The sequence below is a fragment of the Chenopodium album genome, chromosome 9 (assembly GCF_948465745.1).
Source record: "Chenopodium album chromosome 9, dcCheAlbu1.1, whole genome shotgun sequence".
Taxonomy (NCBI): Eukaryota; Viridiplantae; Streptophyta; class Magnoliopsida; order Caryophyllales; family Amaranthaceae; genus Chenopodium; species Chenopodium album.
In genome coordinates this window covers 54033486-54050336 of record NC_137842.1, presented here as the reverse complement: position 1 = coordinate 54050336, position 16851 = coordinate 54033486, and the positions used below count along the sequence as shown (strand labels likewise).

Sequence of the window (16851 nt, the reverse complement as noted above, 5' to 3'; positions counted from 1 at the left end):
TTGATAGAGCTTAAATTCCCCGGGGCTACATCGCATGTAGAACACATACGTTTTTTCAGAAAAATCGAAGGAAGTTGACTGAAAGAAGAGAAAATAAGCCACCGGACTGATTTTAGGATTGTCGTGACACGGAAAAAATTCTCGTGCCACGGTACTGTGTACCGTCAGACGGTACACTGTACCGTGACACGGCAGATTTTGCCGTGGCACGGAAGTCAGAAAATATGACTGGTGCCCTGTTTTCCTTCGTGCGCAATCAAGTTATTCAATTTTTCCTACGGGACAGACCTGAATGCGACGTTAAAACGTCTATGCAGATGCAAAAATGCCAAATTAATCACAGGAATATTTTTTCAAGAATCTTTCAAGTCTCATCCACTCATCTTAATTAAATACCGATCACTCAAATCGATAAATAATCAAGAATCCACCCCAGTGGAGTCGCCAAATTGTAGGCGTCATTTGAAGTGCTCCTACGTTAAAAACATGTTGTGAATATACTTTGAACTCATAGGAAGTGGGAATTGACATAATACGATTAGGGACAAATAAAGTAGGGAGCTGCCAACAAGTTTTTTTAAGAAACTTATAAACCGTTCACGGATCATAAAAAGGCAACCACGATAAGGGACAACGATAGGCAACAACAATTGACCCGTGAAGGTTACACCCCATTCATAATTCATGAGATTACTAACTCCATATGGTTCGGAACCACGAAAGGAGGATCGGGGATGATGGTACGAAGTGAGTCATGGAGTCACATTCGCCCGTATTGGCCTCTACTCGATTCTTATAGTGAAAAGTGATTCCTGCGATCTCAAAGGCATACAAACAAAGATTCAATTTTCTCCAAACTATTATTTAGCTAAATTGGTTTAATATTAATGCAACACATAATTATAAAATATTAGTGATCACTTCAATTAAACAACAAGATTAAAAAGGATCCTAAACCGGTTGTCCAAATTATCTTATTAGGCGTGATTTTCAATTAAATATTCCCTTTAAACATGCAATATGGTGATCAATAAAAATATAATAGAATAAAAATTAATATTGGAAGCAATTCAACCATAATTCCAACAATATAAAATCGTTAGAAAAATAATAGAAATAAAAGGAACATGATTCTTACTTTGATTCTGTTTGTTTGCAACTACAAAATAATAAACGAGTTAGTAACTTCAAGGAAATAGTAAAACAATAATTAAATAAAATTAAATAAAGTAGAGTTGATTTGGGGCCATACCCTCAAACAGTTCTACCTTTCACGCCTTGGCTTAAGGACAGAACCACGAGTAAAGTATGGACTCCTTGAGCACTTGAAGAAGGAATTTTGAAATGAGAAGGGTAGGCTAATGTTTAGGCTAAAGCATAGAAGAGAGAAAAATAAAACTAGAGAATTAATTGCTGCCCCGTTCATCAGAAATGAGGGGGTATTTATAGGGAAAATGTGCTGAGGGAGCACACGGAACCCTAAAATGATAAAAACCCTAAAAAAGTATCCCGCGACACGGCAAACTTTACCGTGACACGGGAAGTTCCACCGTCAGACGGGAAGCATTCCCGTGACACGGTGCATTTTTGGTATGACGTGGGAAATTTATATAAAACGGGAAAGAAAACGCGTTAAGGGTTTACGCGGAAAAGACACGAAAATTCCCGTGTCACGGAAGACTTCCCGTGTCACGGGAAATCCCACCGTTAGACGGGACAGATTCCCGTGACACGGTGGGTACCTGCCGTGGCGCGGGAATTCCCAGCCCACTTTTCCGTCTAAATACATTTTTAACCCTAATTTCATTCGGCATTTTAGGTGCCGATTGATAATTTCGGGCCTTTTCTGACTTATTATTATTTGGGCAAAAAATAAGAAAATAATTAAATAAAAATAAATAAAAGGTTTTGGCCAACAATAAATAATAAAACAATAAAATAAAAAAGGTTTGGGCTAAAATTAAATAATAAGTTTGGGCTGAAATTAAAACTATGCTTTTACCAAACATCAAGACTAATCCATGGACCGTTCAAAAATACGAATTTAATCAAATACGATTTTTTAAGCACTCTCGGGATTAAATACCGAACCCGACCAATATTGGCAGTGAAAGGTTGTTCATCATCGGGTTTGGTTTTGGGGAGACATTTTTAGGTGTCTACAGAAGCCCCCACTTTGACTGAGTTTGTAGAAACGTCAGTTTCGAAAACGATAGTCAAAGTAGTCGATAGGGACGGAGAATGATTTAAGACGTTCTGCGATCCTAAATCACTCTGTATACGCTGATACTTGCAAAAAATGTTAATTCCACAGATAAAATAGTAAAGGGATAGAACGCTTATCTGACACTAGTGTATCGGTGACAAATGAGGTTGGTATTTTCCAATGCTTGAAGGAATCCACCAGATGACGTTTGTTGAAATGCTTTCCATGCTTGAGGAAAGCCAACAAATGAGTTTGGTAGCTTTCTAAGCCTAAGGAAACCTAACGGATGACACTTTCCATGCTTGAGGAAAGTCGACATATGATTTTGGCGTTTTTCTATGCTTGAAGAAATCCACCGATAATGGTTTCCATGCTTGAGGAAAGCCGAAAACTTGGTGGTTTTCTATACTTGAAGAAAAATCCACCGATAACGCTTTCCATGCTTGAGGAAAGCCGACTTGGCGGTTTTCTATACTTGAAGAAAAATCCACCGATAACTCTTTCCATGCCTGAGGAAAGCCGACTCGTCGGTTTTCTATACTTGAAGAAAAATCCACCGATAACGCTTTCCATGCTTGAGGATAGCCGACTTGGCGGTTTTCTATACTTGAAGAAAAATCCACCGATAACGCTTTCCATGCTTGAGGAAAGCCGACTTGGCGGTTTTCTATACTTGAAGAAAAATCCACCGATAACGCTTTCCAAGATTGAGGAAAGCCGACTTGGCGGTTTTCTATACTTGAAGAAAATCCCACCAATAACGCTTTCCGTGCTTGAGGAAAGCCGACGACTACTGTTTCACTGAAATTTGCAAGTGTATGATGGTTTGATTATCCCCGAACGTGGGCCGCAGATGATTCACACCTTCAAGTCGATTGTCCGACTATATAGTGCTTAAAATACTGACAAAATGACCTTAATGCTTGCTAGGGGTAAAATGGTAATTTTAGTCCCCTTTATGTATCAATTAGAATTTTCCATGTAATAACTGTCCAATTTGCGCGGAAAATCGTGCAGCTTTGATAAAAAATACGAGAAATATTCGCAGCTAGCTTAGAAAAAAGTGCAAAAGAATATTCTGAGCCCCGTGCCACGTGGAAGCATCCCGTGACACGGTAAACTTTTGCCGTCAGACGGGATCATTTCCCGTGTCGCGGAGCAAACTCTCGTGACGCGAGAATCCTGTTGGCTGAAAACCGGTCAATTGGCATCTTTGACCAGTCAAAGCATGTGCACCACACAATATATGATCGTTACGTGGGAACGGGATCCGTTGCACGGGATTTTTTGGCTTTCAATATCAACTATTTCTCCCATTTTGCTCATCCACCATTTCTCTTTCTTGTCCGGTTTTCACCCAAAAAAATTCTTTTTGCTCGGATTGCCGTGTCTCGGCGGCTTCTCACCGGTGCTCGGAGCTTGTTCCCGTCAGCCGGAGTCACCTGCCGTGTCACGGCATTTCTGAGTTTTCATCTTCTTCTTCTCTTTTTTTTTTTTATTTTTTTTATTTTCGCTGCAACTCGCTGCTAATCACTGCTGCTTGTCGTGCAGCTGTTGCTTGAAGCTGCCGCCGGTGTCGCCGGATCTCCGTCGCCGTCTCAGAGGCTCCGTGACACGTTAGGCAGCAACCGTGTCGCGGCGTTGCTTCCCATGTCGCGGTGAGTGAGCTGGGTTGCCGGAGTTTTTTCGAGCTTTTGTTGCTCGATTTTTCACCAAATTCACTCCAAATTTTTGCTATACTCCTCATATTCGAACCTCTACAAGGATCTATGTAAGTTCCTCTTAATTTTTGTCTCGAATTTGCTTCAAATGAGTAATTTCATGAAAAACCCTTAAAAATCGATTTGGGGATTTTTGATTTTTAGGTTTTATGTTGAAATTCTTGCCATGAATTTACTTGTATATGTATGTATGTGTGTTTGTGAGAAATTTGAGACAAAATTGCATGATTTGATGGAGAATTGAGCAAATCACCATTTTTGAGTACTACTTTTTGTGAAATGATGTTCTTGTTGTTCATGTTACTTCTTTGCCCATGAAATGGTGAAATATTGGTGGTAGAAACATATTTCGTGTATGTACTATATTGTCATGGAGAACATAGTATCATGCGGCTAGGAGAACTGTAGTATTAGTTTGTCATGGAGAAACTAAATACTATAATTTTGCCCATTTTTAGCCTTGAGGTGAAAATTTAGCGTATAATGCGATAAACAACTAAATAACTTAGGAAATGATGCTAAGCATTTATTTTTTTTATTAAAATTCAACTTGAATTAAATGTCTTAGAAAATGATGCTAAGCATTTAGATCTTTATTTTTCAAAATGCAACTCGAATTAAATGTCTTAGGAAATGATGCTAAGCATTTAGATCTTTTATAATAGCATGCCTAGGCGACGGGATCGCAACCTTTCCACCCACGGCCGGCGTCAGGCTTTTCGGGAGGACACTCCCACTATTCCTGAGGGTAGGGACGACGATGCCTTAGAGTCCGAGCCTCGGGCTTCTACGAGTAGAGGTAGGTGGGTTCCACCTCTGTGGACTCCAGACCAGTTGGTTTTCTGCCGTGAAAACCACGTTTCTCATCGCCCACTCTCCGGCATAGTCGATGGCACGCTTCGCCACCACGGTTCTGGAGCCGGAGATTTCATTCCTCGACTTCACCAGATCATTACGAGGGATCCTGCTGCGAACGCCCTATGGGAATCGGCTGGTTTAGTAGATTTCTATACGGCAATCGTAGGGTTTCGCAGCCCCCGGGGTTGCGGTGCGACGGTCGTTCGCGCATTGTTGGAGTATTTTTGGGATACTGCCAACACTTTTCATTTTTCTTGGGGGGAGATGACAGTGACCCCTCTGGACTTCGGTATGATTAGCGGGCTGCGCTTCACTGACCGAGCCGTAGCTCAGATGTCTGATCTGTCTTGGGGAGCAGCTGAGGCAGCTGATTTGCTAGGTCCGATCGTTCAGCATATCAGGACTCGACCAGTGTCTTGAGGTGGTCCTTGGAGCGGGCGATCGGAGCTGGCTTCAGTTCTAGCTTGTGGCTTCGACATGGAGGAGACATCGGCTGAGCAGCGAGTGCAGATCTTCATTCTAATTCTGATCTCTATGACTTTTTCTCCTGATAGGAGTTCACGTGTACTCCTTTGCTTCCTCCCTTCTTTGGTCAGGATTAGTGAGATATGATCCTATAGCTGGGCAAGTGTCGGATATGCCGACCTTCTCTTGTCGTTACGTCATGGCTGTCGGTAGCTGAACGACGAGTCTCCCATCACTGTCTACGGTGTGTGGAGAGTTGTAGAGGTGATGATCTTTTCCCCTTCTTGTTTTATTTTAATTTGTTCGACTCATGTGCTCAAAGATTACTTTTCATTGCAGCTATGGTTCTATGAGTACTTCCCACGCTTGGCTCCTCGACGACGTCGTGGAACGGTTCATGATTTCCCTGTCGGGGCCAGCTGGCGTGACCGAGGAGAGTCACGGGTGGAGTCTGTCCCTGCGCTGCGTGGGCTGCTACGTCGAGGCACCTCTTCTGTTGGCGTAAAAACTAGTTTTGTTGCCTGTTATTTTCCCTTTGTCGTTGTTTCCGGTATTTCATGCCACTTTTTATGGTTTTCAGGTTGCCATTGATGTCCAGTATCGTCCTTGGGCCGGGATGACTGATCTTCCTGAGGCCTTGCATCTTTCAGCGCACCGCACCATTCTGGTTGGTACCGGACGCTTTGTCTGGTATTTAGGGGAGCGTGTCGTTCGTCAGCATAGCGGCGATCGCTTTGTGGTGCCCTCGTCTCCACCAGAGTCGATGCTGGAGTCGCGCTTGATTAGGGAGTTGATAAACAGGGGAGAGCGCTACACTTTTCCTTGGCAGGAGCTTGTGCACATGGAGGGTGATTATGCGCAGGACTTGCTTCCCTCTCTGGCTCCTCCACCCCGTCTTCCTGAGGTATGATTTCTTTTGAGGATCTTTGTTACTAGTCTCTGTTTTAAAAAGTCGAATAACTTGATTATCCGATCATATTTTCAGACGACTATTCGCCCTGTGGGGAGGATCGAGATTCCGCCTCAGTCTGTCCGCTACCCGGGGCCGATTGGTATTACCGAGGACCATATTGCTGACGAGCCAGAGGGTTACAGACAGGCGCAGGAGTCTCTGCCCGAGGTCTTTGAGCCGGTAAGTTTTTTGATGCATTATTCATCCTTTTAACACCGCTTGTTACTGACTTTTCTTTGTTTTATCCTCAGCCTAACCGCCCAGAGATGATGGGATTCATGAAGCTGGTTGACGCCCTGAAGTACTGCATCATCAAGCTTCGGCGTGGTGCAAGTTGTCGGAGCAGTTCTAGCGACGTTCTTGAGGTATCATTCATTTTTTTTTCACTTCTACCATTTGTTTTATTTTGCATTGTTGACACCTTTTGATTTTGTATCTTTCAGGAGCAACGGAGGTCCCGCTCGGGCTCGAGGCATAGAGGCTCGGACGAGGAGGAGCTTGGTCGTGGTAGACGATCTCCTGAGATTCACCAGCGTTCTCATTCTCAGCGAGAGCCTCAGGTTACTCAGCCGTTTCAGGAGGCTCAGTGGCAGCAGCCTCAATCTTTCCAGCGCTTTCCGGGCCAGAGTCAAGGGCAGCGGCAGTCATTTTCACAGCCTGAGCTTGGGTCTGCTTTGACTCCCGTGGATCCTGGTTTATTTTCAGCTCCATTGTCTGGGATTCCTCCACCGGTGTCGGGCTTGTTCTCTATTCCGATGTATGGGACGATGCCTTCATAGACGATTCCCGTGTCTTTGAGTCAGTCTACACCGTTTGCCGGTTGGACGGGTCCTGCCTTGAGTTTGACTACTGATGGGGTCACAGGGACTAGTAGGGACACTACTCCCCGTACTCGGATGATGGAGGGACTCTTTGGCTCACCATTCCCATATTCACAGGGTGGAGATGATACTGATTCTGGTTCTAGAGACTTTTGACCGAGGGTTTTTATTTGTACATACTATGATGACACTTGACACTGTTTATTTATTATGACTCTTTTGTACATTACTCACAGTTTATGTATTTATTATTGTGTGTTAGTGTGTGCTTGAGACTCATTGTGTGTGATCGTGTATTTATTAATGACGCGACAAAAAACGTAAGTGGAGTAATTGGAGGGTACCGACCTTCCCCAAAAGAAAAAGAAATAAAAAGACAAGTAAAAATAAATAGAATAAATAAATAAAATGATAAAGAGAAATAAAAAATAAAATATTAAGGTGATGAATAAATAAATAAAATGAGGTGATAAAGATAATAATAATAAAAATAAAAAAGTTGAGAATTTTATTAGGAATAAAACTCTCAGAAAACTGAAAAATAAACGGTGAAGATAAAATACTAAAAAAAATCCAGATAGATACGGGAAAAGATGAAAAAAGAAAACGCGTGGGGTGCCATGACACGACACTGTACACCGTGTCACGGCAAAAACTGTCGTGTCGCGGCAAAAGTTCCCGTGACACGGTGGAATTTCCCGTGTCACGGTACGCGTATTCTACGGCGGTGTGGTTTGCGCGTACAAAAAGATAATTTATGAGTAGTTCCGAGCGCTTTTGCTATAAAATAGGACCAGTATATTCATGATATGCATAATTACGAAACACAAAATAATTAGAATTTCATATTTCAATAATCATGTCTAAGAATTTTGATAATACATTGCGCGACTGGTCTTATTCTTTGACCAATGCTGACAAAAGAGAGTTAGAATTATTTCATGTCAGGGGTTTACTAGCCCTGCGACATGTAGCTATTGAAAATGATTTTCTTAGGGCAGCATTAGATTATTGGAGTCCAGAAACACATTGTTTTAAATTTGATTACGATGAAATCTGTCCCCTGCCGGAGGAATTCGGTGCAATCTTTGGATTTCCTGCTAGAAATCTTATTGCCATGCCTACCCTGCGTGAATATTATTACCAAGATTTTGAACGCCATCTGAATCTAACAGATCAAGATTTAAATAGAATTGTATGTGGTAATGAGGTAGACTTAGAAAAACTTGCAAATTTATATTTTAATCGCCCTATCTCTGAGTCTTATCATGTATATCGTAGAAGGGCATATATTTTTTGCATGTTTAGCAAGCTTTTATTTGCAAACGGTAGGGTAGGACATGCTTGTCTAGCGTCTGTGCTTGAACATGTCAAATCTGGGAGGTCTCCTATGCCTACATGCCTTGGAGAAACATTTCGTGGCCTTGACGAGGCAAAAGCTGACCGGAAAGCCATCAGGAAGGGCTCTCTGGTACTGCTGCAGGTAAAAATACATTCCGATTAGCCCCCGTGACATAAAACAGGCACCGTGTCACGGTGGGTATCTGCCGTGACATGATGAGATCTGCCGTGTCACTTTTTTTTTTTTTTTTTTTTTTTTTTTTGCAGATTTGGTTGATGGAACGTTTAGAACTATTTGAAGCTCCCGACGATGTTGAAAAATATGGCCCTAACGATCTAGTTCGCAGGAAAAAGAATTACTCTGCGAACATGTCGTATGAAGACTGGAAAAATTTCTTTGCAAAGAGGGAATTTTCCATTCGTTGGGTGGTGCCTTGGTGGAGGCTTACTAGGATGGTTGGCACGAATGATACTCCATATTGCCGTGTTCCTAGTATCTCAAAATTGACTTTTTATTGTCCTTCTCGACTGATGCGGCAGTATGGACTTGAACAAGTAGTTCTGCGCTATAACGATAGTCCTCGTGAAGTATCGTTGCATGAAAGTAACGTTCATAAGTACGAGACTTACTGGATTGGAAGACCTTTGTGGACCGTTTCTGCAAGTGACCAAGCTCCTCCTCCTTTATCGAGTGCATACAAGGCATGGTTAAACCCTAGAAGTAGGAGGGAACGATTCGGATCACGCAAGTTTGATGTGAAGAGTCATCCTGGAAACAAAAAAGCACCTCCTAAAGATCGTCTGGGTCCGAGAACACAATGGATTGAGTTTAAGACTCCTATAATGCCGAAAAAGAAGAATTATGTGAAAGGGAAGGGTAAAGAGAAGATGGTCTATAGAGAGAAACAACCGAAGAATTTCAAGAAAGGTGAAAGGGGTGAAAGTTCGACTAGGGGTGTGACGGTTCGAGCTACAAAAGACACATTAATGGTGAAGGCCGACCTAATTGACCAAGATAAGGATGTTCCTAAAGTGAAGAGGGATTAGATCAATATTGCTTTGCTTTTATGATTTATAATTTTTATTTAAAATAAGGCATATGATGCCAATAATTGTAGTCACATTTCTTTCAATAATAGCAAATTTATTTTAGCCTTAAATAAAAAATTACAATGACTTTTTTTTTTTATTTATTTATCCGAGTCAAGGAATCGGACGCAATGAAAGAACGAAAATAAAAACCTCGAACAAACAATGAATTCGCAACGAATGCGTCACTAAAAAAAATCGGAAAACCTGAAATTCCACCGTGTCACGGTGAAAAATCCCGTGACACGTTACAAATTCCCGCGTCACGGCAATTCCTTTTTTTTTGTTTTTTTTTTTACGCTCAGGTCCACCGCGCCACGGTGGACTGTACCGTGACACGGTGGAATGTCCCGTGTCGCGGCAGAAATCCTTTTTTTTTTTTTTGTCGTGACGCAATGCTGAACTAACGCGTATACTTGATCGACGGAGGGAGGGTTTTTATTTTTTAAAGTGGTCGGGCCCGCTTGAGGGGTTGCCTACGTATCCTTAAAAAGGAATCAGGCCAAACGTAGCTCTATTAGGTCATGAACCCATGCGACTAGGCATAGAATCTATTGAGTTGATCCAAGTTGGTTAAATTGTGGAAACCGTTATCGTCCATGTCTACCAATTGCGCCGCTCCGCCAGACAAGATGGCTTTAACAATGTACGGGCCTGACCAATTTGGTCTGAATTTTCCTCTTGGATCTAACACATTTTTACGAAGTGCCTTAAGCACCAGGTCACCCTCTTTGATATTCCTAGTCTTGACTTTTTTATTAAAATGTCGCACCATACGCTGTTGGTAGGTTTGGACATGATGCAAAGCTGCCAAGCGTTTTTCATCGAGTAAGACTAGTTCATCATATCTTGCTCTAATCCACTCGACTTCATCTATGCGATCCGAAGAGAAGGGATTTCGAATTTTTTGGTTGTACAGCTTCAACTCCGTAGACCAAAGAAAAAGGGGTAGCCCCCGTTGATGTACGAAAAGAGGTTCGATAACCCCAAAGGGAGAAATGTAGCTTACTTGGCCAATCCCTGTAATTTCTGTCATCTTTTCAATGATAGTTTTCACATTTTTGTTGGCCGATTCGACCACACCATTTGTTTCTGGTCTGTAAGGTGATGATTTGTGATGCTTGATATGATATTTCTGTAATAATTCCGCGCATTCGGCTTGGAAATGCGTTCCATTATCGCTGATCATCTCATGTGGTACCCCATAGCGACATATGATATTTTTCTCAATGAATTGAGCTACGTGTTTTACCTTCAGCTTAGCATATGAGGCAGCTTCGACCCATTTAGTGAAATAGTCGATTGCTACGAGGATGAATTCATGCCCCCCTTGTCCAGGTGGTGTTATTTTTCCAATGATGTCGATGCCCCAAGTGGAGAAAGGCCATGGAGAAGTATATGTGTAGAGAAGCGAAGGTGTAACATGCTGTAAATTTGCGTAGACTTGACACTTCATACATTTATTGACGTATTCGTGACAATCTCTCTCCATAGTAGTCCAATAATAACCTTGCCATTGAATCTTTTGGACAAACATCTTTGCATTCATGTGCGTTCCACATATACCGGCATGAAGGTTTTCCATGGTTTTATGTGCTTCTTTCTTGGCTATGCATAAGAGATTTCTCCCTATTGCAGTTCTCTTGTGGAGTTCTCCCCTGATGAGCACATACTGTGAGGCCAGGAGCCTCAAAGCACGGCGTGCCCTTTTATCAGTATTAGGAGGGTATTCTCCTTTTGTCACATAGTTAAGGGTATATGTATACCATGGCTCTTCATCTTCTTCTTGTGGTTCTTGTTCATCGTCGAGTGCGTGAACATAAGCCGGTTCATATCTTCTTTCTATGGTCAGTGGCATTCTGATTGTATCAGTTGGAATTCGCACCATTGATGCTAATTTACCTAGTGCGTCGGCGAATTGGTTTTCTTCTCTTGGCAAATACGTATATTCCACTTCATCTAGTTGCTCCGTGATAGTTTCTAAATGAGCTTGATACGTAGTGAGACTTTCACTTCTCACTTTCCATCTCTTGGAGATTTGGTTAATGATTAGTGAAGAATCACCGTAGATTCTGAGCTTCTTAATTCCCAAGGCGACAGCTGTTTCTAACCCCAAGTGATAGGCGTGTCGCGTACCTAACAAAAATAAACCTAACTAGACCACTACTATGTAGACAGGCAAGCAAGGGTCGGATCCCAAGAGACTATGGTTCAACCAATTAAATAGATTCAAACAATTACCAAGCAAGTAACCAAATCAAATAAATGGGAATCAATATCTAAAGAACTAATTAAAACGATAAAATCTAATAAAATGACGATTCAATTTTAAAAACATCCAAGATCAAGCTTCACCACGAATACAATTAATGCAATAGTCGTTCTACCCCTAACACATAATTTAATTGATTAAAGAGGAAAAGTAATCCATGAATAATACCAATGGTCTCTCCCGAGTTATCAATGGCTTCTCTAATCACAATCAAGCCTACTTCCGTGGAATCATGTAAATTAAAGACCTTGAGCGCATTACTCTAATTTCCTAATCATCCATTCAACTACTCCCGTGATGAACTTCAAACCCTTAATTGATTTATTCAAATCCGTTAAAACCCAACTCTTGTTGCGATTAAAACAAAGGATTAATAACAATACCAATTATCCCTAATCTAGTATTGGCATAAGCATATTCAATTAAGCATATCAATTACAATTATTATTAGAGAATTTAAAGAATTAAATCATGCATTAATTGTATTCGGGTTCCGCTAGATCTTGGAATAAAGAAACTACTCACACATATTAATGAAAGCAAAAACAATAATCAATGAAGAAAACATGATTAATAACCAATTAAAAGTAAAAGAAGAAATAAAGATGAATACCAATTGCTTGAATGAAGAAAAGTACCAATTGTTGATGAACAAAGATCAAAACTTGAAAGTGCAAATTAATCTAGATCTAGAGAGAATATTAGGGTTCTAATGAATGTTTAAAAGCTAGAAAATAATAACTAAGTATTTTTAGTCGGGGTTTACAATAGGTAATTATAACCCCTAATATAAAAAAGCCCGAAAAAATAGGAAAACGCAGTCTTCAACACTCCGCCCAGTCTGACCGGGCAAAGCCGCCCGGTCGGGCGCGAGAAACAAAACCGGCTTGCGCTTCTTCATCTAGCTTCCTCATGTAATACCTCGGCTGCCCGGGCAGCCCGGGGAAGGCTGCCCGGTCCGGGAGGACGGAAGTTGAGTTCTTCATATTCTCCGCATTTCTCTTACTTCCTTCTTCCTGGCTGCAAGGGCAATGTTGCCCTCCAGAGCGGACACGGGAAAATTCTCTACCATCTTCGTAAGCTCTCATGGCTATCTAAAACAAGTCCAAATCATCCAAAAATCTTCATGTGCCTAAAAAATCAATTAAATAGACCAAGCCATACTAGAGAAGAGAATATTAGCGAGAAGTAACTCCGTAGAGCTCAAAAACCATACGGAAATAGCTATAAAATGATGGTAAAATATGGTATAGAACGTGTACATCAAATTCCCCCAAGCTAACTTCTTGCTTGCCCTCAAGCAAGACAATCAATGACTAGCAACAACCAAATAAACATACTTCACCCCGTATTACATTTGAAAATACCATACTCAAAATCGAAATCGGACACACAAGCATCTTAGCCAACCAATCACCTCATTCAGACTATCAATCAACCTGAATGGCCATCAAACAGAGTCAACCATGTACACATAAGGAATCGATGACTAGAATATCTCACTTAGTGGTCACTCCGCACAATTTTATGTGGCGAGCTAAAAAATGAGCCCGATCTCTCTCCATCCCCACTAATGATGATAACCCCCCTTAACTCACAACACTCGCGTGTTTAAAGGGTAATAATGCCGCTCAACCTAGTCAAAATTCGACTCGAAATGTGACACATACTCCAGCATTTTGACAAAAGACTCGTTTCACATGAACACAATACTATGCACGAAGGTCAGAAGGTCTTTTTCAAGCTTGTAATGTAAGTCGGGTGAAAATGGGTAGGAAAAATTTTGAAAATGTAGGTAAGTATAGTCCTTCAGGGAAGCCATAAAAAATGAACAATACACATCAAAATCCAATCGAACTAATTCACAAGAATACACACTCCAAACATAACTTGAATTAAGAGCAACTACCACCTTATTCACCCTACATAACAATTCATCGCACTATTCTTATTTCTGAAGCTCTTTTTTTTATCCTTCAAGAAGCTGAAATTTTTTCTTTTTTTTTTTCTTTTTTTTATAATAAACTATAAGAGCTTAAAAAATAGATCATATAGCAAAAATAACCTTCAAGCTTCAAATTAATCTTCTCCAAAACATCATCACAAACCATAGAGAACACCAAGATAGATGGCTCCCCCAAGCTAGACTTGGGATAAGTTACTAATTGGGGTCGATAGGTTAATTTTGTGACTTAGATGAAAAACATGGACAAGGCTACAACATGGGTAAGCAAGAAGGGGATATACGTTTCTAAATTCATCTAGAGGCTACCTAATGAACATGGCCTTCGTCCTCCTCATCGTGCATGTGCAATGTACCATGGCACACTACTAAGAGTCTCAAGACAAAACTAAGATCAATGTCACACCAGGAACTAACACACATGAATAAATAATAAAGGCTCAAGCCTCACAGTTAACACAGTCAAGCTCCAGATTCATACACAGTTGCGCAAAGTTGATTTCCATTAGGCCAAGACAATCCAAAATCAGATCATGATCATTTAATCCGCATTGCAAGTCTTTCAATCAAAATCAAGCCAAAAACCTTTAAATCATCAAGTATAGGGGCACAGAGAAGTAGTTTACTATCCATTCATCGTCATGATTCACAAAGTAACTACCCAAACCCAAAAGTAATCCTTCCCCCAAGCTAAACTTCACATTGTCCTCAATGTGAACATATATCGAATAAGAACAAGCAAGGGAAAAAGAAAACTAGGCCCTAATGACAGAGGAGGGATCATACCTAAGGGCGAAGCTGGGATCGCCCTTAAAATAACGTCGCATTGTAACCCCAAAACACTAAAAAAAATAAATAGAAAAAAATAAAGGGAAAATAAAATAAATAAAAAAAACGGAATGGGTTGCCTCCCATTTAGCGCTTGTTTAAGGTCTTTAGCTCGACCCCTCTTTAGTAGCTCAACCTGGGTCACCACACGGAGAAGATACTTTGTGGTATTTCTCATAAATATATCCACCTCCAAACGACTCCTTCAAATTAGAGTTGATGTGCTTTGTATCCGAGCTTATTTTGATGTAGCTAAACCCATCATGTGGTGCAATATTGTCTTTTTTGCGCATATGATTTCTATTAGAAATACACTTATTAACCAAAGGGTTAGTAGCATCAATTCTCAAACAAGTACCACCATCAAAAGTAAAATTATGGTCATTGAAAAGCTTAAACACAACTTGTTTATCCTGAGCTCTAATGATCACTTGTCCTATAGGAACATCTATTAAAGCTTGACTTGTAGCAAGAAAAGGACAACCAAAGATTAATGGGATCTTAAGGTCTTCTTTCATATCCACTACAACAAAGTCAACTGGAAATACAAGTTCACCAATCCCAACTAATACATCTTCAACTACACCCTTAGGGAGTCTAACAGTTTTATCAGCCATCTGAAGAGATACAGGGGAAGGTTTAAGGTTTTTTAAACCTAATTTTTCATACACCGAAGAAGGCATTAAATTAACACTAGCACCTAAATCACACAAGACCCTATCAAAATATGTTTCGTTTATCATACAAGGGATAGTAAAACTACCAGGATCATGCAATTTAGGTGGTAAGCTATCATGTAAAAGATCAGAACATTTCTTCTTTACTCCCAAACTTTCTAATTTCTTATCATTATGATCATGATCTAGAATTTCTTTCACAAAATTTGCAAATTGAGGCATTTGAACTACAAGATCGGAAAAAGGAATGGTAGCATATACCTTCTTAAGAGTCTCGGAATACTTCCCAAAATGCTTATCGAGCACAGCTTTTGATAACCTTTGCGGGAAAGGCATCGGCTCCTCATATGCTTGTGGAGCAACATATTTGGGACCTTCTCTCTCATGCTTCTCAGTTCTTGACTCCACATTGCACACTTTCTCTTCTAATCCACCCGTAAACAATTCATCACTCTTCACAAAAATTGCATTGCATTGCTTCGTCTGGACTTTTGCTTGATCTTGAAGAGTTGTTAGATGACTCACTTGCTGTGAAAGTTGAGAAAGATGAGTCTCTATCCTCTTATTTTGAGCGGTGAGCAATTGGATTGAGTTTTCAAAGTACTCATTTTGCTTTGCTTGTAGCTCAAATTGTTTTGATATAAGATCTTGTTGTTGAATTTGGGAGGTAATAAAAGCCTTCATAATTGATTCAAGATCAAATTTTGAGGTTTGGGGTGGTGGTAGTTGTGTGGATTGATGATTGAAAGGTGTCCTTCCTTGAAAAGCAGGTGGTGGTTGAGGATTCACTTGAGCCTGATTGTTCATATATGAGAACCCTTGATGATTTCTCCACCCTTCATCAAATGGCCTTGTGGAGGTTGTGATATAAAAAGCATTAGCTTGATCAATGTCATTACATCATAATTAGGTTGACACTCCCGTGCAGTATGGCCTTGCAATCCACACATCTGACAAGTTTCCATCGAGGGTCGAGGGGACTCAGCTTGGAGTTGATTGACCTTATGAGTTAGTGCCTGCACAGAACTAGTCAACATGGTTAGAGCATCAATATCATGTTTATTACCTATGTTCATAGCATTTCGTCCCCTTGGATGGTAATTATCATTAGCCGCCATCTTCTAAATTAAATCCTTCGCATCATTTGGATTCTTCGTCATGATAGAACCTTCAGACGCAGCATCAATGTATATGCGAAACTCATGGGTCAAACCATTATAGAACGTTTGGATCAACATCCACTCTGGAATACCATAGTGAGGGCATTGTCTCTGCAATCGCCTAAACCTTCTCCATGCCTCATATAAAGACTCGTCATTAGATTGACGGAAGGTAGATAGCTCGTTCCTTAATTTCGCGGTTTTCTCTTGCCCCAAGAATTTTACTAAGAAGGCCTTAGCAAGCTTGTCCTACGTATCAAAGGAACCAATACCTTCATCTCATAGCCACTCCCTTGCCCTATCCCTTAGTGAAAAAGGGAAAAGGCGTAGTTTAATAGCATCATCAGTGACACCGTTGAGCTTCATAGTGTCACACTTCTCCAAGAAACTATCAATGTGAGTCACAAGGCAATCATTTGATGAGCCCGCAAAAGAATCATTGGAGATGAACTGTATGAATTGGGGCTTCGACTCAAAACTCTGAGCGGTGACAGGTGG

General features: G+C 40.8%; 1 non-coding gene across 1 annotated transcript; it reads left to right on the top strand.

Annotated features, from left to right (window-relative positions):
* Positions 1–16441: 16441 nt before the first annotated feature.
* On the top strand, positions 16442–16548 carry LOC145561054 (small nucleolar RNA R71). The gene has a single exon (XR_014093638.1). It is a non-coding gene; the product is annotated as a small nucleolar RNA R71 (small nucleolar RNA).
* The last annotated feature ends 303 nt before the right edge of the window (positions 16549–16851 follow it).